At 46.8% G+C, this 9,380-nt stretch overlaps 1 pseudogene; it reads right to left on the bottom strand.

Annotated features, from left to right (window-relative positions):
* Positions 1–2,160: 2,160 nt before the first annotated feature.
* Positions 2,161–5,957, bottom strand: LOC149970694 (uncharacterized; annotated as a pseudogene).
* Positions 5,958–9,380: the final 3,423 nt, after the last annotated feature.

Genomic DNA, 9,380 nt, shown 5'->3' with positions numbered 1-9,380 from the left:
AATCAACACAACACTAAGTGCACTGTAGTCTAGGGTGTAAAATGTGAGCCAGTCACACACCTCTCGAAGCCTCGCAGGCTGTAATCTTGATGTGGCTTGTGTAAGGGCTTGCCAGAATTTAAATGAGATTACCTGCCATTGGTTGGATAAGAGAAAGTTGAACCACCGTAACCTCAACACTGGTTGGATGTCCGACCATGGCTGTATTATCCAACCGTGAACAACAATGGCTCACAAACCCTCAGGAGGCTCCAAGTTGGCGACCTCAATCGAAAGAACTTCACCCTAGCACGGTCACTGACAGAATGAGAAGATTTTTAGATCCGGGAGTCTAGAGTGGGCAGAGCTACCCTATTTATCCAAACATAGCTAAACATCCAACTACGCCGCTTTATCCAACCACTTAAGTCAATGGGGTAACTGGCAAAGCACTAAATGTTGTGTTGTATACTATAGCCACGGTGGGATATTGTAGCCATGGCTGGATGTTCTAGCCACGGCTGGATAGTTTAGCGGCTGGATATTCTAGACAAGGTTGGATATTTTAGCCTTGGTTGGGGACCCTTGATTGTATTTGTGGGAGCAAGAGAGCTCACTGGAAACCTAACATGCTGTTAGATCCTTAGATCCTTAGGATCCCATACCAGTACAGATTGACAACACACAGTCCGCTACAGCCATGAGCAACACCAAGGCAACTCAAGAATGTGATCCTCCCAAAGTCACTGTCTATGATGGCTCAGTGTCCATGGACGTGCTGCTCACCAACATGAACCGCAAGGAGGGCTCGGTCGTGTCAGAGGTGTACGAGAATATGAAAATTGAAGGTACTCTCACGAACGTAATCCATCCAAACCTACACAAAACACAAGCCTACCAGTGCGACCAGATGGAATCATCCAGCACGGATGTGGTCACATCCAGAGATGGCACCAGTGTTTGCTTTGGGGAGTATGACCATATATCATCAAAGGGCAGAGTGCTCATTTCCAGTGGAGCCTCGGTTAAATTCGGCAAAGACATCGGAGACGGCCTGGGATTACACTATGACATTGAGGCTAATGCCAACATGGTCGTCTATACCGAGAAGGATGATCCTGGCGTCAGCTCGCACGGTGTATTGGTCGTGGCTCCTAACTTTACACTAGCCCAAGACAAAGAAGACACCCCAGTCCTGAGTATGAACAGAAGCGGTTATACCAAGATCAAACCTAATGACAACGGGGATATACGCAATATACATGTCAAGGGCTCCATGATCATCGACCGCTACATTCGCTTGAACAAATGCATGGCAGGCTCCCCGGGAGGATGGTTCTTTGGGCAAGACTCGGATGAGTGGTTCCAACCACCCAAGGAGATGGTGATACCTGAGGATTGTTGAACCTTGTGACTTGGTGATCTCAAGGGGAAATGCCTCGGTGTTGTCACTTCTGGGGCTGTGGCAGATTTACTGATGCCAGTTTGTTAGTCAATCAGGAGATAAGCATGATGTCAAGACCAAGAGTGTTGTCGTCTTTCAATGAGTGTCTGATCTGAATATACATCAACTGTGACCCAATGTCAGCTTTACAGAAAGAAAGTGTATAATTAAAATGCATTGTTATGATTGTATAAACCAAGGTCGGACTTTGAATTATCAATTAGATTAACCTTCACACGTTGCAGTTTGTCTATACATTGTGTACGCTGAAATAAACAAAGATGTGTAATTACAGCACCGTGTCCGAAATCAGTGTGTTTCTAACTCTAACCCACCCCATTGGCTCTCCCACGATCCTAGTTTCACAATGGCACAAACTCTTTGATATATAGGACATTTATTCAAGCATCTGAAGGCAAAGGGATATAAAATTGTACACACATTTACAAGGCTGTGGGAGTCTATAACATGTTTGACTTTTTGCATAGTTTGTGAGCGCAACTCCGCCTCCGCCACCACCAACCCCTCCAAAGACAAACATGTACCCGATCCCCACTGATTGTAGCACCGCACTGAGGTCCATAGGGCCGCATCACTGGCGAATCCCGAAAGCCACCCACCCTCCGAACGTGGCCCTGCTAGCCGTAATCTCATCATACCACTTGTGATGTTCTCCAGGTCTTCATGCTGGTGTTTATGGCCTGCAGCAACTCCGTTTCGGACATTTCCGGGATCTTTCAGTAGATCTGAGAAAGACACGGGTCCATCCGATATGTGCGGTCTGGAGAACAGTTTGAGCGGAGGAGGCTCGATCTATACGGAGACTGAACCCTCCATCCAAGAGACTTTCTTATCCTGGTAGTAAATAACTCGGTGACAAGGGGCGCATACTGTCTTGCACTCGCTGGGATCCTTCACGCATCTGAGGTACCTCTCGTGAGGCTCGTGCTTGTGACAGTACTAGCTCCATGGAGAACAAGAGCACCTCCTCCCAGCTGCCCACTGCACTGAGGCTAGGTAACATGGTCAACACCGATAAATCCATGATAATCGAAAATGTCAATAAGCATTTCTTTACAGCTGGCCATGCTTTTCTCCTGGCTACCCCAACCCCGACCAACAGCTCCTCCCCCCCTCGCAGCTACTTGCCTGAGCTTTTCAACCGTTCGCTGCCCGCATCCGCCCGCATCCGCCCGCTACACTAGCATCACTACCCTGGATGGTTCTGACCTAGAATATGTGGACAACTACAAATACCTATGTGTATGGCTAGACTGTAATCTCTCCTTCCAGACTCATATTAAATATCTCTAATCCTAAATCAAATCTAGAATCGGCTTTCTATTTCGCAACAAAGCCTCCTTCACTCACGGCGCCAAACTTACCCTAGTAAAACTGACTACCCTACCGATCCTCGCCTTCGGCGATGTCATCTACAGGTTCACTTCCAATACTCTACTCAGCAAACTGGATGCAGTCTATCACAGTGCAACACGTTTTGTTACCAAAGCCCCTTATAGCACCCACCACTCCGACCTGTATGCTCTCGTCGGCTGGCCCTCGCTACATATTCGTCGCCAGATCCACTGTCTCCAGGTCATCTATAAGTCTATGCTAGGTAAAGCTCTGCCTTATCTCAGCTCACCGGTCACGATAACAACGCGCTCCAGCAGGTATATCTCACTGGTCATCCCCAAAGCCAACACCTCCTTTTGCCGCCTTTCCTTCCAGTTTGCTGCTACCAGTGACTGGAACGAATTGCAAAAATCGCCGAAGCTGGAGATTTATATTTCCCTGACTAACTTTAAACATCAGGTATCTGAGCAGCTAACCTATCGGTGCAGCTGTACGTAGTCCATCTGTAAATAGCCCGCCCAATCTACCCACCTAATCCCCATATTGTTTTTATTTACTTTTCTGCTCTTTTGCACACCAGTAGCTCTACATGCATATCATAATCTGCTCCTTTATCACTCCAGTGTTAATCTGCTAAATTGTAATTACTTCGCTACTATGGCCTATTTATTGCCTACCTCACGCCTTTTGCACACACTGTATATAGACTTTCTTTTTTGTCTATTGTGTTATTGACTGTACGCTTGTTTATTCCATGTGTGAGTCTGTGTTGTTGTTTGTGTCACACTGCTTTACTTTATCTTGGACAGGTCGCAGTTGTAAATGAGAACTTGTTCTCAATTAACTTACCTGGTTAACCTTTGATGACTAGGGGGCAGTATTTTCATTTTTGGAAAAATAACGTTCCCGTAGTAAACGGGATATTTTGTCAGGACAAGATGCTAGAATATGCATATAATTGACGGCTTAGGATAGAAAACACTCTAAAGTTTCCAAAACTGTAAAAATATTGTCTGTGAGTATATTGCAGGCAAAAGCCTGAGAAAAATCCAATCCGGAAGTGACTCATCTTTTGAAAGCTCTGCGTTTCAATGTGTCCCTATTGAGGGATGGGCTATCAACCAGATTACTTTTTCTACGTATTCCCCAAGGTGTAATTCCCCACTGTGACGTAGTTTTACGCATTTATGTTGAAGAATACCTGTAAGCGGTCACCTGATGGCTCCCAGAGTGATTCTCGTGTAAAATACAGAGGTAGCCATTATTCCAATCGGTCCTACTGAAAAACCAATTGTCCCGGTGGATATATTATCGAACAGATATTTGAAAAACACCTTGAGGATTTTTTTCTGTCGATATTATGGAGCTAATTTGGAATATTTTTCGGTGTTTTAGGGACTGCAATTTCTCAGCCAAACGTGAAGAACAAACGGAGCTATTTCTCCTACAAAAATAATATTTTTGGAAAAAAGGAACATTGGCTATCTAACTGGGAGTCTCGTGAGTGAAAACATCTGAAGCTCATCAAAGGTAAATGATTTAATTTGATTGCTTTTCTGATTTCCGTGACCAAGTTACCTGCTGCTAGCTGGACAAAATGCTATGCTAGGCTATCGATAAACGTACAAATGCTTGCATATTTTGAAAATCTGAGATGACAGGGTGATTAACAAAAGGCTAAGCTGTGTCTCAATATGTTTCACTTGTGATTTTCATGAATAGAAATATTTTCTAGGAATATTTATGTTCGTTGCGTTATGCTAATTAGTGTCAGTTGATGATTACGTTCCCGGACCCGGGATAGGGACTTACTAGAGGTTAAATAAAGGTGAAATAAAAAAACATAACAATTTTTTTTAAAACAGTCCGACGGTTCGTAATAATCTATCAACCACACTTTGTATTCGGGCCAGCAAGGGACTCCGTCCATGCTCATCTTGGGCATGGGTATAATCCCTCTGACTACAGTCTTTTTAACGGTCCCTGGGATAGAGTGTACAATGAAAAGCTTTCTGTATTTGTACAGGGCCGTACCCACGGTCGGAAACTCGGACAGGCTGGGGTGCTCCTGCATGACTGTCATGCCGCTGGGGCAGCTCCCTGAACACTTTGACTCTATCTGCCTCAGATAGTTTTCCACTCCTCTGGTCATGAACTTGGTGTGCATTGCGGACTGCATCATCTGATGGGTGACGCTCTGCATCTGAGAGTACCACATTTGATAACTGGCCATGACCGAGAACTTGACCTTGGTGTCACGCAAAGCCACCTCCGTGTCCCTCATCGTGGCAAAGTTGCTGTTGACGATCTCGTTATTCTTCTTCTCCTGGTCGTCGATCCTACCATTGACCAGGGCAATGTTGGTGTCGAGCTTGTTTCTCACTTCTACTAGGCTATTCGACACCGAGACGTAGGAGTTCTTGAGGGAGTCTTTTTGATCCTCCAAGACGGCCACCCTATTGGGATTGTGCCACGGGAGCCCCAAGGCTGCCACTCCTGTCAACACCCCAAGAAACCTCTTGCGCCTAGTGCGGCCTTCCTGTGGGTTGTCCAGCCAAGGGAAGGGAGCATTGTCAGGCAGCTCGTACATCTAAGCTTTCTTCTCCTGTTCAGCCAACTCCTTGAGACCTTCCCTCATCAGCTCTCCGGCCCTGCGAGCGTCGTTGATGATATCGTGCGCTGAGTTGCAGAGCCTCCCGTAGTCCTTCCTGCAACTGTTGTCACCTCCGCATATGACAATCAGACAGGACCGTAGAGTGCTCACGTCGTAATTGACGCAGCTGATGTTCAGGTTGAAGGGTGAAGTTGGAGACGAAAAGCAGAGCTTTGACCGGTTTCACTATCCATGTTTGGATTCAACAACTGGGTTGTCGACTGTGTAACCGTCGTCCACCCAGACCACATTCATGCTGTGTGTGATCTCCCCGGTGTTGTAGGCGGTGCACACCTTGTTCATCGGAGGCACGTACTCCACAACTCATTCCGAATCCAGGATGCCTACCATGTAGTGGTTGTGGTCCGTCATGGGGATGAGGGTGTTGATGTTCACTATGATCTAAGGAGGCTTTTTGGAGGGTTCTCCCGGGGTGCACAACTTTAGCTTGTACAAATCGGCTATGTAGATATTATTGTAGCTGGTGCTGGACAGCTCCTTGTGGGGCTCCTTGAATATACCCATATGAGCTCGGAACACACAAACGTGTTACGTTTACTGGGGTCAGGACATCATGTGTCTCGGGCCAGTTTCTGCTCATAGCGCATGCGTGTAGCGTCCTCCTCAAGAGCTTGAAAGCTGCGCACTGAGGATCGCGTCCACAGTCAGCCATCGGGTCCTTGCCGAAGTAATTGTCTCTGTTACGAGTCGTGGAGAAGAATCGATATCTTGTTCAAGGGGGTGTTTGCAACAACGCGGTCCAAACACTTGAACCCTCCGGGGACCATGAGACAGGACAACCTGTCCAACCTCCTAACATAGGCGCCAAGTATGGAGCCTTCAGTCTCGTGCTTGGTGAGATCATCCGCTGAGTCTCGAAAGGGTCTCCAGTGATCGTAGTGAGTGCACGTCGCTCGTGCGGTTGTAGTTGTCCACGGTCAAAGCGAAGCAGCTGTGACTCCTGCCCTCCCACCAGCCTTTCTGGGTGCTGCATGTGCTGACGGCAATCCAAACGTAGGGAGCGTAGCCATAAGAGTCGTTGTTGTTGACAGGAGCCCATGAGGTATGGGAGCCATGAGAGTGAGAAGGCTATCAGGAGCCTCATGGGTGCAGATTGAGGTGGTGGTAAATGAATCCACGCAGGATACAATGACAACGCTTTTGATGCATAAAGTAAACTATGATAACAACATCTGCCACACTATGATATGGTACGGTTATATAGTACCTTGTTATTGCTGTAAGAGTTAAAACAGAGGATTAGTCGGGGGAACCCTTTCGTTATAGTTGTGCTTGTATTTCATCAACGCCTGACATGTAGACGCAAGACCGATGAACTGTTTAACGGCATCATTGTGAACCGTAGCCACATCCTGGTCAGGGACGAAAAGCGGTCTACCCATGTTCATTCTGATGCGGTTCATGATGCGAATAGAAGCGGCGTTTGCTAGCGAGTAGGATTTGCTGATCAGGTCCACGGACATGTCTGTAGCACCCCGGTGACATTTTCATCCCTCGCGGTGTGGCTCAGATGAATTTTGAATTTTGACTTGCTGCTCTGTGAATCTGTGGCTGTATGAGTCAAGGTAGCCCTTCACCTCGTGGGACTTCAAAGTGTACCTGTTTAATTTGCACAAGGGACAGCTGGTACCCTCATTCTCGTACTGCAAGTCGACTATGGAGGGGTGCTCGTTAACGTTCAGGTTCATGTACAGCATCGGGTACTGTTTTTTAAAGAAGCGATCATTCTCGCTCATCTTGTTAAACTCCCGGACCTGTTGTTCCCCGGGCTCGGGGAACATAGCATCCGCTGCCATGGCGGAGGAATATCCTTGCTTTGATGCAGCTCTCGAGTCCAGGGCCCAATCTTCTGAGGTACAGGGAGATCCATTGCAGGTCATGTTAGGATTACTAACAGAAACAGCTGCTCGCATCTCTCCCCGCGAAATCGTAACCGCAGCTGAAAGTGGTTTGGCTCTTACTAGGAGGTTGTTTGTTTACATCGTCCGGCTCGTTTCTCACCCTTACCCTCTTATTCTGGTGTCCTCTCTCAGGGAGGCTGGCTCAAACAACTTCATGCGATGATGAAAGCTGCTTAGAGTAAGACCCAGATGGAGAAAAAGAACAAGAAGATCGAAGGAGAGGCGCATTCACTCATCCTCAGCCGCTGGTAAAAGCAGAGACTTTTCTAAGGCTGTTGCTAGATTTATCGAGAGTGATAAATTCACTGTCTGTGGAGGACTTATTGCGTCGGGGTGCGTATTCCGTATGAGTTCCAAGCATGTAACTGCCATAGTAAACAGTGAACATTGTATATGGTGCAAAGGTGCTTTGTCTACACATGTGAAAGAGAGTGAATTTGATTAAATCAGGACTAGGGCGTACTTACGGGGGATGTTCCAACTCAAGTTGTCGGACTCTATAAAGCTATCCGAACTGACATCCGAGCTCACGTGCACCCAAACAAACGACGACAGTTGCAGCTTCCCGTTCACCTGCACCCCTCCCTAATGCACAGTGGAGAACGTGACACACATCTCTAGTCTCGCGCTCCAAAAAGTGAAAGAGTTTGACAAGGAGTTTGTCTGGGGAGACACTCTGATCTTCAACACCAATGTGGAACGTTCCTAGTCGGGTTCGCACTAAAGGATTGGTGACAGAGCCCTAGGTCTTCGCGTCTTCTGCGGGATAAAGGATAGAGTCGCGATGTCCTCCAGCGGCGTAACCCTTTTGGTGAGTCAGGGGTCCAGGGTAGGACCCGTGTTATGCACAAAAGATCAGTTCGCGTTTGTGAAAGTGTCGAACAAGGACAAGAAGAGAGCCGTCGTAAACATGACCAGCATGACTCTAGTCTACTATGTCAATAGATGCGAGTACCCCCAAGCGACTCTGCATTCGGACCAGTCTCTATTTGTGCCGATCTACTGCAAAGAGTGCTACGTCACCAACGAGGAGGATTACACCGAGGCGTTGGCTAGTATTGTTTCGTGCGAAAGTGACAAGCTCCTCGTGGGGATGTGTAGTGTGTTTAGAGTGTCACAGGGTGAGGTGTACCCAGAGTCGAGGAAATATTTCATTGTGGGAAACAACATGTCGTACTCCGGAGCAGTCACCCCCAACCCAGCAAGGCTGTGTTCTTACACAAAGTCAAGAGTTACTGGCACGTCCACAGCAGGTCTGTTGACAATTTCACCAGTACTGCTGTGTCGCGTGCGACGACAACTAGTACACCAACCGTTTGGCATAATGGGCAGTTGGCCCCGGACAAGATGGCGTCTAGGCCTCAATGGTTTTTGAGTTATGGCCATTTTTCTGGGATTAAAGGTCCAAAATGAAAATATAGCAAAATCTTTCACGTAAAAGTCAAGGAACCTCCGGTGTCAATAAAAAAAAGAACCAGCCATTTATATATCATCATTTAAGAGAAATCGTACAATGTCAAATAGTTAAAAAAAAAACAGTTACATATCCAGTTGCAGCGTGTTCATACGAATCTTTTTAAAGTGTGCTTCGGAGCTCTGCGAGATTTCTGTGATTTTCTGAAATAACACACACTCACTAAACCCTCCGTAAATAAGTCAGTTCTCAACATAATGACTTAAAACTCAAAATTCTGTAATTGCCTACCCCAAGGAGGATATGTGTTCACTTTCAGCTTCCTGTGTAAACCGGAAGTGCCTTAAAATGGTGTCATAGGTGCTGTTTCGAAGGGTTAAAAAGGTCAGACCTTTTCAAAACTTCATATGTGTGATTAGGCAACCCCCATGAACTGTAAGTCAGTCATTTCTCCCAACAGATGTCAAAGAAAAGCTCTCTCACACATACACACACACACAGCAAGGATGGAGTGACAAAGTGCGGTGCTTAAAGACACACAGAGCCTGCAATGCCATTTCCATATTCTCTAGGCCGTGCCGAGTTCAACGAGATGCCCCGCTCGACCGTAGC

The sequence above is a fragment of the Oncorhynchus mykiss genome, chromosome 28 (assembly GCF_057628025.1).
Source record: "Oncorhynchus mykiss isolate SJ-2025 chromosome 28, ASM5762802v1, whole genome shotgun sequence".
Taxonomy (NCBI): Eukaryota; Metazoa; Chordata; class Actinopteri; order Salmoniformes; family Salmonidae; genus Oncorhynchus; species Oncorhynchus mykiss.
Note: the sequence above shows the minus strand (reverse complement) of the source record. Positions and strands in the feature narration are given on the sequence as shown.